Source organism: Lipotes vexillifer, unplaced genomic scaffold, assembly GCF_000442215.2.
Source record: "Lipotes vexillifer unplaced genomic scaffold, Lipotes_vexillifer_v1.1 scaffold54, whole genome shotgun sequence".
In the NCBI taxonomy this organism is placed as follows: Eukaryota; Metazoa; Chordata; class Mammalia; order Artiodactyla; family Lipotidae; genus Lipotes; species Lipotes vexillifer.
Genome location: NW_006789324.1, coordinates 3,175,070 through 3,193,047, shown reverse-complemented (window position 1 = coordinate 3,193,047; position 17,978 = coordinate 3,175,070). Strand labels below are relative to the sequence as shown.

Sequence of the window (17,978 nt, the reverse complement as noted above, 5' to 3'; positions counted from 1 at the left end):
GGGAAAGCAACAAAGGGGAGGAGGAGCTTTCTCCTTTCTGCATAAACACATTTCACAATCCATAGAGGGATCATGGGCCTCACGTGTACATCAGGAAACAATTCCTAAGACGGGATTTTGATAAGCGCAGCCCTCAGCACTGCTGGGGCCCTTCACATGACTGTTCATGTGTCAGTGAATTCAGCATTCCTCAGAAAGTTTAAAGGGCAAAACTAGCAGCTGAAGAAATAGGCACCAAAAAAAATAAAATAAAATTGTGAGATGTTCAACTGGGTTTTCCCTGAAACTTGCACAATGACCAGCTAATGGTAGTTGCTTAGTAAATTTTTTGTTGAATGAAAAACAAATAGCAGAAAAAACAAGCATACTGAGTCAATGAATCAATTCAGGGCCTTTTATTTAATGACTCCTCCCCTTCCACATATACAAGAACACAGTTCATATCAAGGAATATATTTTAAAAGCACAAAATTAAAAAGGAAAAAGAAAAAATTAAAACTTCTTTTCCTTTATGTGCTATCTCCCTCCCTCTGCCCCATCTACCAACCATCCATCCTTCCATCCAAACATTTATTGAATATCTATTTATGTCAAAGAAGAAAGAGATTTTGCAAATGTTATGATTAAGAGTGGGTTATCCTGTAATTTATCAAGCCACAACTGCTTTGAAAACTTTAAAAGGTTATGTAGAAGAAAAACATCCCAAGCTCTAGCATTTGTGCTATAATTATCTCATACTTTATAGCTATAAAAAGTACTTTATAGCTTGCAAAGCATCCTTAAACACTGTACCCTTCATGTAGCTTTTAAAAAATCCTATAATATGTGTTATTTTATTTTGAGATCACAGTTGAAGAAACTGAATTTCAGAGAGGTAAAGTAACTTACTTAAGTTTATTTAGCTACTTGGAGGCAGAAGCAGGGCTCAAACTAGGATTTTTAGTCTCCTAGTCTGAAGTTTTTTCCCTATGTTTGAAGAACAAAAAAGGTCTGCTTTGGATGCATTGGTATCTTGAAAAAGGTGCTCTTAAAATAACAACCCCAGATACCCTCTCTGAAGGAAGAAAGGACACGAAGGATTTCGAACATTACCTAAGACTCTTGCATCGGCCATTTGGAGGAATGAACTGACTGATAAATTGCATCAAATGGGTTGTTTGACTAAGCTGGCCTAGAGGTTTATAGGGTCCCTGGGGAGAAGGTTCTCTGGAGCCTCGTGTATGCAAAGCCTCACGTACGCCAAGCCTGCTTCAATAACTGTAAACTCCCTGAATGATAAGAATCATATCAAAGGCATTTTCTCTGAAGAGGACCAAACACCACTCTCTACACAAGAAGATACTGAATTTATTCTTTTGACTAATATTCATTCATTTTATATAGAAAATAATATATGGGTTTGGCATTAAACTGCTGTGCTTAAAAACCTGGACTCATTCATCATGGGCCCTTGGTTAAGTTTATCTCCTTTATACCTCAGTTTTCACATCTGTACAATTTGAATAACAGTATCCTCCTCATAGGACTGTTATAAGGATTAAATGTGTTAACATATGTAAAGTGCTTAGACCAATGCTTTCCAGAGAACATTCTGAGATGATGGAAATGTTCTCTATCTGCGTGTTCCAATAGAGCAGTCACCAGACACAGGTGGCAACTGAGCCCTTGAAATGTGGCTAGTGCAACTGAGGAACTGCATTTTCCACTTTAATTAATTTCAGTAGCCACATGTGGCTAGTGGGTGCTGTATAGGACAGTACTGGTTAGAGTGTGCCTAGCACTACAGGAATCCTTGCTGTTTTTATTACTGTTGCTATTACTGTCTTCGGACTTAGGCTGGAATCCCACTGACATGTTCTTGGGCAAATGCCTTGATCTCTAGAACCTCAACTTCCATATCTGAAGATTCTGGATAACAACACTTACTTTTCAAAATTGCTGTAGGGATTAAGTGAGATGTATGTGGGACCTACCAGTACTCAGTAAATGGGACTATGAAATCCGGGACCTACAGGAGTGCTTGGCATAAGTGTAGAGACTTCCTACTTATTCCTGAATGGGCCTTGCTCGGCCAGGCCACTGAACATTTCCTCATGTTCTTCCTTCCTCTTAGAATGTTCTTTCCACAGTACACTCCATCCCCAAACAATCTCCCTGGGGAACACGGACTCCCTGGTGAAGACCCAGCTCTTTCATCAGAAGCCTTTCCTGACCGTGTCTTTTTCCATCCCCCTGGGCACCCCAGCCAGAGAGAACTGGCCAGGCCTCTTTCCTTATGCCCCAGCCTCTGACACGGTACAGATTCTATCACTGTATCTGTAACATACTTGTTTGCACAGCTGTCTCCTTCTACCATACTGTGAGCCGACGGAGGCCAGGGCAGACTCACCAATTTTTGTTGTTGTTGTTTAACAAAGGAATGAATGTGTGTGGCACAAGGCATGTACTAGTAAAACACAAGACATTTTCTAGATAAGGTAGGAGATTTAATCATGGGCAAATACTCCATGTCTTAAATATGCCTAACAGTGAAAGATACTGAAGAGTTTTGAGGGACAACGCATGGGTGACGGTAAAGCTTTTACTGGAGCCTCACAACACACCTTGTTTAGAACTGTCAAAATCACTGGTAAAGAGTAAAGGTCCTATGGTCCTTCTGATTATTGAAAGATTGCTTTGTGCCTCACACTTTACAAATATTGTTGTATTAAATTCTTATAACAAGCTTGAGACGTAGTTATTATCACACTGTTCTACTAGTTCAGGAAATGAGACCAAAAGTTGTTCAAGGAACTTGTCCAAGGTCTCCCAGAGTTACAGTGGGGAGGACGGTGTCACAGGCAGATCCATCCAACTTTAAATCTCATGGAGCTACAGAGACTAGTTCCTTTCTTTACAACCACTTGTAAGAATTCTAAGTACACACAAACAGCAGAGGTGAACTCAGATCTCTTTCAGGATTTATTGTTATAATCCACTAAAGCAAGCCCAAAGGGTTCATCTCAATCCTAACAAATGAAAGGGAGTGAAACAGCTGAAAAGATTTCTGTGATCCCAGCGTTTAATGAAGCATCACCTTGGCTTTGAAAGAAATGCCATTTAGAATGTATCCAATCTAAATTCTAAAGTAGGTTTACCTTCTTAAAAAATCCTGTGTAAAAAGTCTACAAAGAAATTTTACACTCCTTGATACTGCCACCATCCCTGTCCCCTACACTCCACCCCACCACAGAGCTGGAAACATAATAGAGAAGGTCTTGGTTTAAATGAGATGCAAACAGACTTTACTAGATATTTGCACTATTTAGGGCATAATGGTGAACAAAGAGGGCTCTAGAATTAGACTGCCTGACTTCAAGTCTGCAAGCTGCAAGTCTTAAGCCACTTAACCTTCTTGGGCCTCAGTTCCTTCGTCTATAAAATCGGAATGATGATAGAATGTAGCTCATAGGGCTACTGTGAAGATGAGGTGAGGAGAACGGTACCTGGATCATGGTTTACTCCATATAGTTGTGTCATTGTTGTCATTACTTGATCACTCTGTCTTTGGTGTTAAGAGCAGGGCTTGGCCTGACAGTTCAGGCATTCCCTCTTAGCATGGTGCGTGCTTTGCCAGAGGGACCTGGGCTTACTTAGATTGACTGGAACATTTGTTTTCTGTCCTTGAGTATACAACTGATGACAGTATAATGGGGGGCTCAGGGGAATAAAGAAAATGGGGTAACAGGTAGTAGGAATGATCCAGGCTAACATTTTAAACATTGTTGATAATAAACCAGAAGCTGTTTATATCCCTGAAGCCATGAAAACATGCAGCACCATTCATCCTGCAATTCAACTTGGTGATGGCAAATGTCATTTCTGTCTAAGTGCTACACTCATCCATGACTTGCACCCATCAGACGTCAATACAAGAGCTTTGGGAGGGTCAGAGAACAAAGCATAAACCCTCAGATAACTGGGTCTCACTACTCTGTTCCTCCCTTCTACCCAGAAAGATTGAATCTCAAAGGTAGGCTAATAGGTAATAACTTGGAAATCTGAGACTCAGAGAATACTAGCAAAATCCACAGTAAAGACAAAGCAAAAACTTGATTTCAGAAATTCCTTTCTTCCTAACCTCAACACAGCGTCTAGATTACCTGGACATTCTCACCTGTGACCTCATAAAAGACAATTTTTCACTCACAGGCATTAGACATGGTAAAAGGTCAAGTTGAAATCCAATCTAAACAGCCAAGTTAACTCACAAAAAATTACTTTCTAAAATTAAAAATTAAAAAAAGACACATGCACCCCAATGTTCATTGCAGCACTATAAAAAAAAAAAATTAAAATAAGAGAACTGATCCAAGTACCACAAATGTATCTTATGGAATAAATCCTTACATAGATCTCAAACTGTGACTCTAAATCACACAGTTGTCTTCTGATGTTTTATAAATTAATTAATTCACCAGCTATTTATTGACCCCCAGTTATAAGCCAGGCACTGTGTGAGGAGCTAGAACTCTAAAGATGAAACTTGTTTCCTTTTATTCTACAAGATCCCAGTCTAGGAGGGGTGGAAAGGTATACAGGCAGACACTTATAAGACAGTATGGGGCTTCCCTGGTGGTGCAGTGGTTGAGAGTCTGTCTGCCGATGCAGGGGACGTGGGTTTGTGCCCCGGTCCGGGAGGATCCCACATGCCACGGAGCGGCTGGGCCCGTGAGGCATGGCCGCTGAGTCTGCACGTCCAGAGCCTGTGCTGCGCAACGGGAGAGGCCACAACAGTGAGAGGCCCGCGTATCGCAAAAAAAAAAAAGACAGTATGGAGGGACTTCCCTGGTGGCACAGTGGTTAAGAATCTGCCTGCCAATTCAGGGGACACAGATTCGAGCCCTGGTCCTGGAAGATCCCACATGCCGCGGAGCAACTAAGCCCGTGTGCCACAACTACTGAGCCTGCGTGCCACAACTACTGAGCCCACACACCTAGAGCCCGTGGTCTGCAACAAGAGAAGCCACCACAATGAGAAGTCCACATACATCAGTGAAGAGTAGCCCCCACTTGCTGCAGCTAGAGAAAGCCTGCGCACAGCAAAGAAGACCCAACACAGCCAAAAATAAATAAATAAATAAAATAAATTTATTAAAAAAAAAAAAAAAAAAGAAAGTGTGGAACAACCAGTGACTCAGAGCTGAATACGACTAATGAAAGCGTGGAGCCAGGACCCCTGACCTAGTTTGGATGGTCAGGAAGGGCTTCCTGAAGGAGGTGAGCCAGGAGCTTCCTCAGTCAGCAGGGGAAGGGGATAGCAAAGGAAAGGCATTTCAGGTAGCCCTGGAGACAAAAGAGACAGTTAAACAAAGACACGGGAGAGAGAAATAGATGATTCGAGCTGCTGGGCTGCACAGTCTGAAGGAGGTGCAGCCTTGTATCCTGAAGAACGTGGCTGGACAAAGAAAGCTCAGGGCCTGAAGTCAGACAATTTATAGCACTGGATTCCCAGGTCCACCCCAAGTGTGCCGTGCGGCCTGCCATAAGCCAACTCACCTCCTTGCGCCTCAGTTTTCTCAGGTGTGAGGTGAGAGCAATGGTGTCTACTTTACAGGGTCATTACTCCTGCTTTTAGTACTGTACTCCCAGTGTCCCAGGAAGCACCAGACCAAGTCCTGAGCAAGTTGTAATACGTGGTCACCCTACACAAGGCAAGATAGAAGAACTGCTAAATAAATATCAGTGCCCAACTTCTCCCAGGAGACAGCAGGACTAGGTTTCCTTCAGCAATCTTGTCTTGCCCCTAGACAAATGGTCTCATTCATAAAATTATCTGAAGGCTCCTTGCAGGTGAAAAAGGCACTAGACACCCTGACAGTCCCCTTAAAGACACAGAGCAGGCCAGTGAGAGGCTTCAGGAAAATGTTGAGGGGAGTTGGGACTTGCTCAGACAGACTCTTTAGGACACATGAACCCGGGGAAGAGGCCTGAAATTTCAGAGGAAAAGATCTTAGCTGGCTCCCTGGCTCTCTCTCTCTCTCCCCAGCCTCTGATGCCTCGCTCAGGGCCTCCTCCCTTGGTGTGAGTTTCGGTTCCATCAAAAACTTCCAGAGGTTTTGTGGGGTTAGTTGAACATTGACAGATTCTTCAAAGCCTGGAATTCACTCCCAGAGCCAAAACCAGCCAAGCTGCTATGAGGCTAGGATTTCCCCTGGGGAGGGTCACGGGGCTTCACCACACCTAGACTGACTGATCTAACCTTGCCTCATGCTTTAGACAACAAGGAGACAGAAAAGAAAAATAGAGCCTGAAGCTGGATCCTCCTTTCCTGGCCCCCAGTCCTGGGAGAATGGGGGTGGGAGTGTAAGACGACCTACTGCCGGATAAGAGTCAGGCCCGAGAGTCAGAGAATTAAGTGCTATGCAGAGCAGCTGGAGAGAGGGAAAAAAAACCTGAGCAGGATAAGGGCCCAGGGTTTTAACACAATGAATGACATGTGGCTCAAATAGTTTCAAAGAGAACAAAGGCTTAGGTAAATAAATAGTGTGGAAGACAGAGCAAAAATGAATTACAGCAAATCCCACAGGAATACGTTGGCATTTTTCAAAAACTGTAGTTGAAACGACATTGCTGCTTCAGCAGAGATCAAGATTCAGCCCTCCCTTTCCACCTACGCACCTGCTTCTGACACCCACATTCTCAGGACAGCAGCCCTGGGCTCTGCTCTCCAGCGGGGCTCTGCTCTCTTTTCTCTGTGCCTGTGCCCCAGGCCCTGGGGGACAGGGGAATGGCCTGAAAAGGGCACTGGATTTCAGAGAGTCATTTCCAGCCACATGACCTCAGGCAAATGAGTAGAGTTCCTTGAGCCTCTAGTACCTCCTCTGTAAAAGGGAAGTGAGGATTTCAAAGTAAGATGTAAAAATACAATCTTGTTTTGAAAGAAAAGTGCTGGCACATGTTAGGCCCCGAATAATATTCTCTCTCTCCTCCGTTCAGTAGGATCCAATTCGACAAACCTTTACTGAGCACAACTCTCCATGAGACACTGTGCTCAGCACTGCAGGAGAAATAATACTTGAAAAAACATAATCACTGTCCTCAAAGGGCTTACAGTCTCCTGGGAGCCAAGGACACTGGTACACAGCAGCCTAACCATGGCTGTCACAGGGGCACAGCAAGTCTCTAGCAGGAGGAATGACTCACCCCATGTGGGTCCAAACAGGCTTCTCCACTGAGGACCTTTTTCCCCTTTGAGCTGATGGTCAGAGAGCTCTTCCACCTTGGCTGTGGCCACTCACCCTGGGTCCCGCTGCAGCCTACCTCGAAAGCCTTAGGTCTTCTCTACATCACCATCATCATAACAGTTAATACGTATGTAGGGAGCTCTTCTAAGTGCTTTATGGAAATTACCGTGGTATTGGATCCTCACAATCACTGTTATGAGGCCCATCTTGGAGATGAGAACCTGAGAGCCAGGAGGTAAGTCACTGACCCTTGATCACAGAGAACAGGTGATGGTGTGAAATAGGAATTCGGGCAGTCTGGCTCTGGAGATCATGTTTTCCAACCACGAGACTGTAGAAATGGAGTTGTGGGTATTCTTGGGCGGTTTTTTGGTATCCAACACTTCCGTTGGATATATGCTGTATATTCATATTATTTCTCACTCGTCCTTTGCTCTCTTTCTAAATTCTGTATTCCAAAGGGAAGAATTCTTGAGTGATTTAAGAAATAACACTCAGTCCATCTTCTCGAAGCACCTCTGGGCAAACCTCTGGAGTGTGTCCATGTCAGCGCATCTCCTTGTGGGCTCTTTGGAGAGACGACTCCCAAGGCCACATGCAGCGCAGACCCGAGGCAGCAACCAAACAGACAACATGAAGCAGCTTCCACCTGCCAGGCCCTCCAACCTTGCGTCGCCCCGGCACACCTGTTATGCTGGCACTGGGCACGGTGCCCCAAAGCTTGCTGGTCTTCATCATCATCCACATCCTCCCCACATCCTGCCATCTACGTGCCAACCTACAGACTAAATTCTGGCAGGTCCACAGGTGTTCTTTCCGTCTTCATACCATCCTCTTTCTATGGCGCTGTGTGGCCTGAGTCCATTTGGGCTATTATCAATCAAGTAATGCAACCACATTTCATTTCATTAAAAAAGAAAAAGAATTTGACTAGTGTCCCGGAATTTGTCAGGATAAAACTTAAACTATAACAACGGGAAGAAAAGAAAAACTCTAGTGGGAAAAAAAAAACCAACAGAAAACGAGTAAAATTTTGCTTTTACTCTTACCCTGGCAGAGGGAGGAACATGCAAAAAATACAAACGATTAAAGGGTTCAAAGTCATTTTCACAGTTCACTGAAGTACTGAGCCATTGTTAAGCATCAGGACTTAGCTGGGAAGGTTTGGTGTCCACCCCTCAGTTCTTAGTTTTCATTTGTACCTTCTGACCCCCTCTGCCATTTCTCCAGCAACCATCAACCTGTCCCCTGTATTTATGAGCTTGGGATTTGTTTGTTTGCTTGTTTTTAGATCTCACATGTAAGAGAGCTCATACAGTCATCCAGTATTTGCCCTTTGCTGTCTCACTTATTTCACTTAACACAATGTTCTTGAGGTCCAGCCATGTGTCACAAATGGCAAGACGTCATTCTTTTTAATGACTAAATAATATTCCATTATCTATAAATTGTATATAAACTCTACTGTATGGTATAAGGCAAGGGGCAACATTCAATCTTTCCCATATTGATATCCAGTTAACATACCTCACAGCTCTGCAGTACTACCTTTGTCATAAATTGACTGTGAATCTGTTTCTAGATTCCTTAATCTCTTTTCCTCTAGTTTGTCTACCCTTGCCCTAATACCAGCCTTAATTACTTTATAACAAGTTTTTTTTTATATCTGTTCGTATTAAGTCCTCCCAACTTTGCTCTTCTCCAAGGTTGTCTTGTTTATGATTGGCTCTTTCCATAAAAGTTCCAGAATCTGATCATCAATTTCTAGCCCCTCACACAGAAATCTGCTAGAATTTTGAACTGGACTCATTGAATCTATACTACAAACTAGGGAGAACTGTCACATTTATGTAATATTGAGTCTTCCAATCAATGAACATCATATATCCCTCCATTTATTTGTGTCTTCTTCATTTTCTCTCAATAATATTTTATAGCTTTCTGCATAGATGTCTCTCACATGTGCAATTAAATTTACTCTAGGTATTAGATTTCTTATATTATTGTTAATTATGCTACTTAAAATTTTAATGTTTTAAATGTTTCTTCTTTACAAAAATGAAACTTATTTTTGTCTTGACTTTTTGAATAGCACCCCTGCTAAATTATCTATAAATTTTAATATTTTATCTATAAAATGTTTAAATTTCTATATGTGTGTTATTGTGTCACCTATGATGTTAGTTTTCTTTGTTTCTTCTAATCTTTATATTTTTCTTGACTTACTGCACTGGCTAGGACCTACAATAAAATGTGGAATAGAAGTGGTGAGAATGGGAAAGTGTTATTTCACCATTAAGTCTAATGTTTGAATTAGGTTTTTTGTTTTGTTTTCTATATATCCTTAATCAGAATAAGAAAGTTCCTTTCTATTCTTCGTTTGCCAAGATTCTTTTTTCTTTTTGATAAATTTATTTATTTATTTATTTATTTTTGGCTGCGCTGGGTCTCTGCTGCTGAGCGTGGGCTTTCTCTAGTTGTGGCAAGTGGGGGCTACTCTGTTGTGGTGCACGGGCTTCTCATTGCAGTGGCTTCCCTTGTTGTGGAGCACGGACTCTAGGCGCACGGGCTTCAGTAGTTGTGGTATGCGTGCTCAGTAGTTGTAGCTCGCGGGCTCTAGAGCGCAGGCTCAATAGTTGTGGTGCATGTGCTTCGTTGCTCCACGGCATGTGGGATCTTCCCAGACCAGGGCCTGAACCTGTGTGCTCTGCATTGGCAGGCGGATTCCTTTTTTTTTTGGTGGTACGCGGGCCTCTCCCGTTGCGAGCACAGGCTCCGGACGCGCAGGCTCAGCAGCCATGGCTCACGGGCCTAGCCGCTCCGCGGCATGTGGGATCGTCCCAGACCGGGGCACGGACCTGTGTCCCCTGCATCGGCAGGCAGACTCTCAACCACTGCGTCACCAGGGAAGCCCAGTAGGTGGATTCTTAACCAATGTGCCCACCAGTGAAGCCCACCAAGATTTTTTTAAAGTCATGACTCTGTCTTAAATTTTTTTATGAAAGGCCTTTTTTTAAACAACTATTAAAATTATCGTATCATTTTCCTCTTTTTTTAAATATGAAATTGCATTCATAGTTGTTTTCCAATGTTAAAATAATTCACTTGAGCTCTTTTACCAGTTTTGGAAAACTTTTGGAAATTATCTTTTCAAATATAGCTCCTGCCTTATTATATATCTCCTCTCATTCTAAGATTCCAATTATATTTCTGCTAGATCCCTTTACCATGCCCATCTCTCATACTCCTCTGTGTATTTTCTATCCTTTGTATACTGTATTGCAGTATGGATATACATGGATAATTTTCCACAGATATTTTTTAGTGTGCATGGATATTTTTCCCACCTATTGTCCAGTTCACTAATTCTCCCTTCGGCTATATTGAGTCTGCTGTTAACTGTATACCATCTTTTCAGTTCTTAATTTCAATTACTGAATTTGCAGTTCTACAATTTCTATTTGGTTCTTTTTATACCTCCCAGTTCTCTGAATTCTCCATCTTCTCCCATAATTTTTTGAACAAATTACTCAAAGATACTTTAATGTCCATGTATAATATTTCCAACATCTGGATCTTCTGTGGGTTTGGTTTTTCCCTTGTTTTATGAAAATTCTTATATTTTGTATAACTAGATTGTTCAACAGAGAAATTGTATATGAAAAATTATATTTATAAGGTGAACCTCTGATTATCTTATCTTCCTCCAGAAAAAATATAACTTTCCTTCTTGCAGTTAGCTGAAGTAGGGATGGATTAACAGAATTTAATCAAGTGCTGAGTTGATTCAAAGCCAGGCTTCAGCCTTTGTAAAAGTCTGTCTTTTTCAGTTTACTCTTATGGTCCCAACTAAAAGCCTAGAGTGTTTATCAGTACTCTTCATCCTTAATGATCCCTCAACTCAAGTTGCTGTCTTGCCAGCCTGGAGAGATTACCAAATTGGTGTTTCACTTACCCCTACCGGAGTCTCAGCTGTGGATTTCAAACCAGCAAATGTCCAGCGTGTAAAGCAGTAGAAGCATCAAGCCCAATTCTTTGGGCTTCTCTTTTGATTATGGCCCCTCAAGTCAAGTGGACATCTCCATGAAAGACAACAGGTTTTCATGAAAGCCCAGCTTAGGAACTGGATTAACTACTCTGCGACTTTAAGGTTAAAAAGTTATTTACTATTTACTGCCAAATATGAGAGAAATTTTATTTCAAATTTAAAAAGATACCTTCATACATTTAATTTAGTAATAGACAGGAGAAATATAAAGAGCATCCAAAATTTTAAACAACTCTTGCCTAATCAATGGATTTAGAAAGAAGAAGGAGGAGGGGGGAGGGGAGGGGCAGAAGGAAGACGATGTCACATTCCCTGTCTTCCTTTCAAGGTCCTCTGCCACAACCCTATTTCAGGCTACCCCTTCTCCTTCACACTTTCCTCTTCCCAAACTACTGTGAATAGAAATACATAAGTCCTGCGTGGAATAAGTCTCTTGCTTAAAACCACCTTCAGTGGCTTGACAGTGCCTGGGGAGAAGAGCGGGGCGGCAAAGACTTTGCAACATGGTGCTCGGGTACTGCCATTCTCTCCCCACCTATTTGACCTTGACAGCCTCATCTTCCAGGGATCTCTCAGAGATATCACAGGCTTTGGCCAAATTGAAACGCTTACCATTTCTCAACACATTTCAGTGCCTTCACATATGCTATTGCTATTCCCTCCATCCAGACTCTTTCTACATTTCATTGCTTCAGGTGGAGAAGATACCCATTACTTTGGGTACAGTTCACAGGTTACCCCTCCCACTTCCCCAAAGGACCATGGCGGCTGACGTTCTGGGGTTCTCATTACTAGTTGTGTGACCCTGAACAAGCGGCTGGGGTTGATGTGAAGATCATACAAGGAGCCTACCCAGCACATTCCTGCCATGCTCAAAGTCACTCAAGGAATATTAGTATCTTTGTTCTTCCCTTGCCTTAATGTTTCTACTGAAAGAGACTTCTCCCTTTTTCAAATTCCTATAGAACTTAGTCCTCATGTTATATCTCTATTTCTTTACATCATTGACTTTGCTACAGTATGTTGTTTATAGACGAAAACATTAACTGATGCATATGCTTCCTGGGTTAAGTGCTGGGGTCTGAAGTTACAGAGATGAATATGACCAGATACAATGCCCACAGGAAGCTCACAGTCTAAGTGGGAGAGACAGTAATATAATCATCTACTTAAATGTCTAAATGTTACTGCCTATGTGTTACACTTAGAGATATGCACATGGGGGAAGAATTATTAGCCCACACGCATTAAGCTGGGCAATAAGGTTACACCACAGTAAAGCAGACATTTTGTGAATAAGAGCCAAATTATTCCAGAATATTTAATGCGTCTCGCAGAACCGAGCTATGTGGGTTTTTCTTTACAACTTTCAGTGGCGAGAGGCCTGAATATAAAAGGTGTATAGAGTCTTCACTCATGTTACTGATACTGGTGGCGGAGTCCACACCCACCCTCAGTTTTCACAGTGGTGAGTCACAAGGCTGGCATACTTTTAACTCTCTAGGCTAAATTCAGCCCAGGAAACTGTAACAATACAGCTTAACAGCCTAACACAATCTCTTTCAAACAAACAGCTTTCCCTAGACCTGAGCATTTGATCCAAAGATGCTCCATGTTTCCTGTTTATTGAACATTTTAAAAAAATTGTCCATGGCTAATTCAGTTAACAGAGGCTTGGCTGAAGCTATCTGAGGGTAAGAACAGGAGACCTAGAGTCAGACAGCCCTTCGAGATTCTCCTCCCATCCCACCCACATGCCTGAACCAAGGTAAGTCTCACTGTGGCCCTTACATGGGGGAGGGGAGAATGTACGCAGCCACAGTTGTTGCCCATATCAAGTGCTGTCTAGGTAAACGCTTAGGTGGCACCCAGCTCATGGTAAGCGTACCAGATTGGAAGAGCTCTTTATTGCTCTGCTTTTGAAATAAAAAATTTTTAAATGCAGTCTTTCAATTAGCCTGGACTCAGTTTTGTTCTTTCTGGATTACACACGGATGACTTTTGACTGTAACCAACTTGAGTTTAGACCAGCCCTCCCACATCTGTTAAGGCATTAGTGGTAAAGTCCATTAGGATCATGTGGGCACCGGAGACAAGGCAGATGTTCAGGCCCCCGTCAAACCTACTGGTGTGAATCTGTCATAGTGGTGGGTGCAGGGACCCAATAATCTGCATTTTAACTAATTCCCTAGTTGACTATGCATACTCAAATTTGAAAACCACTACAATACGTAAATAAGGACAGAAATCACATGTACAAACAAGCGAAGCAAAAACCTAACTATGTTCAAATTAAAATACTCATTTTTTTTGGATTATCTGTATTATGATTTCGATTTACTATGGGTAATTGGAAATAGTGTAAATAATGTATTTTCTCACGTTGCCCCTCTATGAATTTTCCATTCTCAGTGTTCAGTAAATAGTAATTTCTAACCAAAATGGAAACAGAAGGAAGTTATGTGGGAAAATTTGTCATTGCCACCAACAAAATGAAGATGGAACATTCAGAAGTATGGGCACACAGAGATAAACCCACGCACATATGGTCACCTTATCTTTGATAAAGGAGGCAAGAACATACAGTGGAGAAAAGACAGCCTCTTCAATAAGTGGTGCTGGGAAAACTGGACAGCTACATGTAAAAGAATTCAATTAGAACACTCCCTAACACCATACACAAAAATAAACTCAAAATGGATTAAAGACCTAAATGTAAGGCCAGACACTATCAAACTCTTAGAGGAAAACATAGGCAGAACACTCTATGACGTAAATCACAGCAAGATGCTTTTTGACCCACCTCCTAGAGAAATAGAAATAAAAACAAAAATAAACAAATGGGACCTAATGAAACTTCAAAGCTTTTGCACAGCAAAGGAAACCATAAACTAGGCAGAACACTCTATGACATAAATCACAGCAAGATCCTTTTTGACCCACCTCCTAGAGAAATGGAAATAAAAACAAAAATAAACAAATGGGACCTAATGAAACTTCAAAGCTTTTGCACAGCAAAGGAAACCATAAACAAGACCAAAAGACAACCCTCAGAATGGGAGAAAATATTTGCAAATGAAGCAACTGACAAAGGATTAATCTCCAAAATTTACAAGCAGCTCATGCAGCTCAATAACAAAAAAATAAACAACCCAATCCAAAAATGGGCAGAAGACCTAAATAGACATTTCTCCAAAGAAGATATACAGACTGCCAACAAACACATGAAAGAATGCTCAACATCATTAATCATTAGAGAAATGCAAATCAAAACTACAATGAGATATCATCTCACACCGGTCAGAATGGCCAACATCAAAAAATCTAGAAACAGTAAATGCTGGAGAGGGTGTGGAGAAAAGGGAACCCTCCTGCACTGTTGGTGGGAATGTAAATTGATACAGCCACTGTGGAGAACGGTATGGAGGTTCCTTAAAAAACTACAAATAGAACTACCATACGACCCAGCAATCCCACTACTGGGCATATACCCTGAGAAAACCATAATTCAAAAAGAGTCATGTACCAAAATGTTCATTGCAGCTCTATTTACAATAGCCAGGACATGGAAGCAACCTAAGTGTCCATCAACAGATGAATGGATAAAGTAGATGTGGCACATATATACAATGGAATATTACTCAGCCATAAAAAGAAACAGAATTGAGTTATTTGTAGTGAGGTGGATGGACCTAGAGTCTGTCATACAGAGTGAAGTAAGTCAGAAAGAGAAAAACAAATACTGTATGGTAACACATATATATGGAATCTAAGAAAAAAAAAGGTCATGAAGAAACTAGGGGCAAGACGGGAATAAAGACACAACACAGACCTACTATAGCATGGACTTGAGGATATGGGGAGAGGGAAGGGTAAGCTCTGACAAAGTGAGAGAGTGGCATGAACATATATACACTACCAAACGTAAAACAGATAGCTAGTGGGAAGCAGCCGCATAGCACAGGGAGATCAGCTAGGTGGTTTGTGACCCCCTAGAGGGGTGGCATAGGGAGGGTAGGAGGGAGGGAGACACAAGAGGGAAGAGATATGGGAACATATGTATAGGTATAACTGATTCACTTTGTTATAAAGCAGAAAGCAACACATCACTGTAAAGCAATTATACTCCAATAAAGATGTTAAAAAAAAAAAAAAAAGAAAAAGAAGTATGGGCACAGAAATCCTAAAGGGCTCTGGAAGAATATTCAGCAGCTCAGACTACAGCGAGCATGGGCAGACTTTGTACATTCACTGTTTGGATTTGAAGAGAGATGACAGGACCAGAGAAACATCTCCTCTCACAAAGACAGTGGCCAAGATCAGAGTGGGTAGGAGACAGTGAAAAGTAGCACTGCTCGCCCTCAGGCCTGATGGATGAGCAACAAGGATGCTGAGATACAGAAGTCAGAGGTGGGGAAATGCACTTTCCCTTCCAGCTATGCTTCTGCAGGTTGAGTAAGTGACGTTGCAAAGGTAGAGGGCAAAGCCCTGGCAGCAAGTGGGTTATTTCTGAATTCCCAGGGCCTGGGAAAATAAACATCTGCTTCATTCCATTGAAGTGAACAGTTTTGTTCTAAGCTTAAAATGAGCTGGCCTTTTTTTTTTTTTTTTTTTTTTTTTTTTTCTTTCCTAAAACAAATATACCAGGGGAGCCGTTCAGCGAGTTAATCCTACAGAAGGGATTACCTAAATTGAACTTTGGCAATATAGTTTCAACAGCAACAATAAGAAATTTTTTTTTTTTTTTTTTTTTTTTTTTTTTTACTGCTCTAACTGTTCCTTTGCACTATCACCCATTGGTATTACAAATCAGAGCTGCACTCCCAAAGGCAAATGCTTCATGTAGAACACTTGACATAGTTTTCACATGACAATCAGTGCTGAGGAAGCTATTTGAATAGATAGGGTTGATCCAACTTAATTTTAGCATCCAACCTCCTTGACTTGGAATTCTAGGCTTTTTACATTTGAGCTTCTGACCTGGAAGAGCTAACACTTAAGGGCTCACCATGTGTCAGGAGAAGGCGTCTATAAAATGCAACCACCAGACGAGGTGCTACTGTCATTACCATTTACAGAGGAGAACTCTGAGGCACTGAGCAGCTAAGTAACTTGTTAATAACCAGTGGCAAAGCTGGGAGCTCAGAGCCCACACCATGGTACGCAGCTCTGATTTCCCGGCCATCTCTCACTGCTCCCCTCACACGTGAACAGCAAGCTTCCCATACTGAAATGCTCCTTGATGAAGTCAGGCCGTTCCACACTCCGAAGTTTTTCACATTCTGTTCCTGCCTCTTGAAATGCTTATCCCATTTCCACCTCCTAGGTGATGCTTCTCTCACTTGTCCTGGCAGAGCTAGTTGATCCATTCCCTGCCCTCTCGTGACACTTCCTTCTCATCTGGGAAAAGCAGCATGCAGGTTACAATGAGATTTTTCTGATGACAAGTCTGCCTTCTCCACCAGCTGCTAAGCTCCTCTAGAGAGAGGACTGGGTCATCTCTGGCAGTCCCAGTGCCCTGTATGGCATCTGAGGCCCATACAAGTATGGGCCTAACACATATCTGCTGATTGAATTAATTGCTACCTTGCTTCTTAAACCATAAAATGTTCCCTCACTTCACTGAGGTCTGTTCCCTCAAATGTCACCACTCTGGATTAAACTTTCCAGAACTCTCTGTACTGGCAGCAACTCCTGGCACTCTCCATTGCTTTACACAGACCTGTCCTTCATAACACTTAGCAGTACCTGATAAACACGCATGCATGCCTATACACATACATATATACACACATATACCCACACATGCATAAACACATATACCCAAGTGTGTCTGTATGTGTGTGTGTGTGTGTGTGTGTGTACTGGCACACACACATATATGCATACACACAAGCATTCAGACATACATACACATTTATGAGCATGCAGATACAGGCACATTTGTGCACACATATACACAGACACACACATGTATACATGGATAGTCATACAGATGGGTATAACAAATGCACACACGTGGACACACATAAGCACAGGCACGAACACGCCCATACATGTGCATGTGTGTGCATACACATGCATGCATGCATACGGCGCATATAAAAATATACACATATATGTTTATATGTAAGGTTACGAACACCCCCAGCAAGATAGAAGCTCTACAGAGTAGGAACTTGTCTCTATTTACTACTATATCCAACACCCGTACAACAATGCCTGGCACATAAAAGGAAGCTATCACATATTTGGCAGGTAAAGGAATGAATCTTTGAATTTCTCTTGCTCACTGCTACATTCATAATGTAAATCTGCTGAGATCCCATTAGTCATACCTAAATATACATAGCACTACCAGACACCGTTCTCAGTGCTTTACAGATATTAGCTTATTTATTCTTCAAACAACTCTATGAGGTGGGTGCGATTATTATTCCCACTTCACAGATGGAAAAAACTGAGGCATGAAGTGTCAAGTGACTTCCCAAGGTCACACAGACAGGAAGTGGAATCAGGATTTGAATCAGTTATGTGTTCTTAATTACTGTTGTGTTACCTCAAGATTTTTCATTTTCACTGTCGTTAGAAGTCACATTCCTACATCATAGCACACAGCATGATTTTTCTTTCTTAGTTTCTCTAGACATCTATACTGGCTGTAGGATGCCAGGAGGCAATCCTCAAGATCCCCAGTGTAGGGA

The 17,978-nt window shown here is 41.9% G+C and overlaps 1 protein-coding gene across 2 annotated transcripts in view; it reads right to left on the bottom strand.

Moving 5' to 3' along the window:
* Positions 1-17,978, bottom strand: part of FGGY (FGGY carbohydrate kinase domain containing) — a 412,679-nt gene that overhangs the window by 180,466 nt on the left and 214,235 nt on the right. The window lies entirely within an intron of this gene.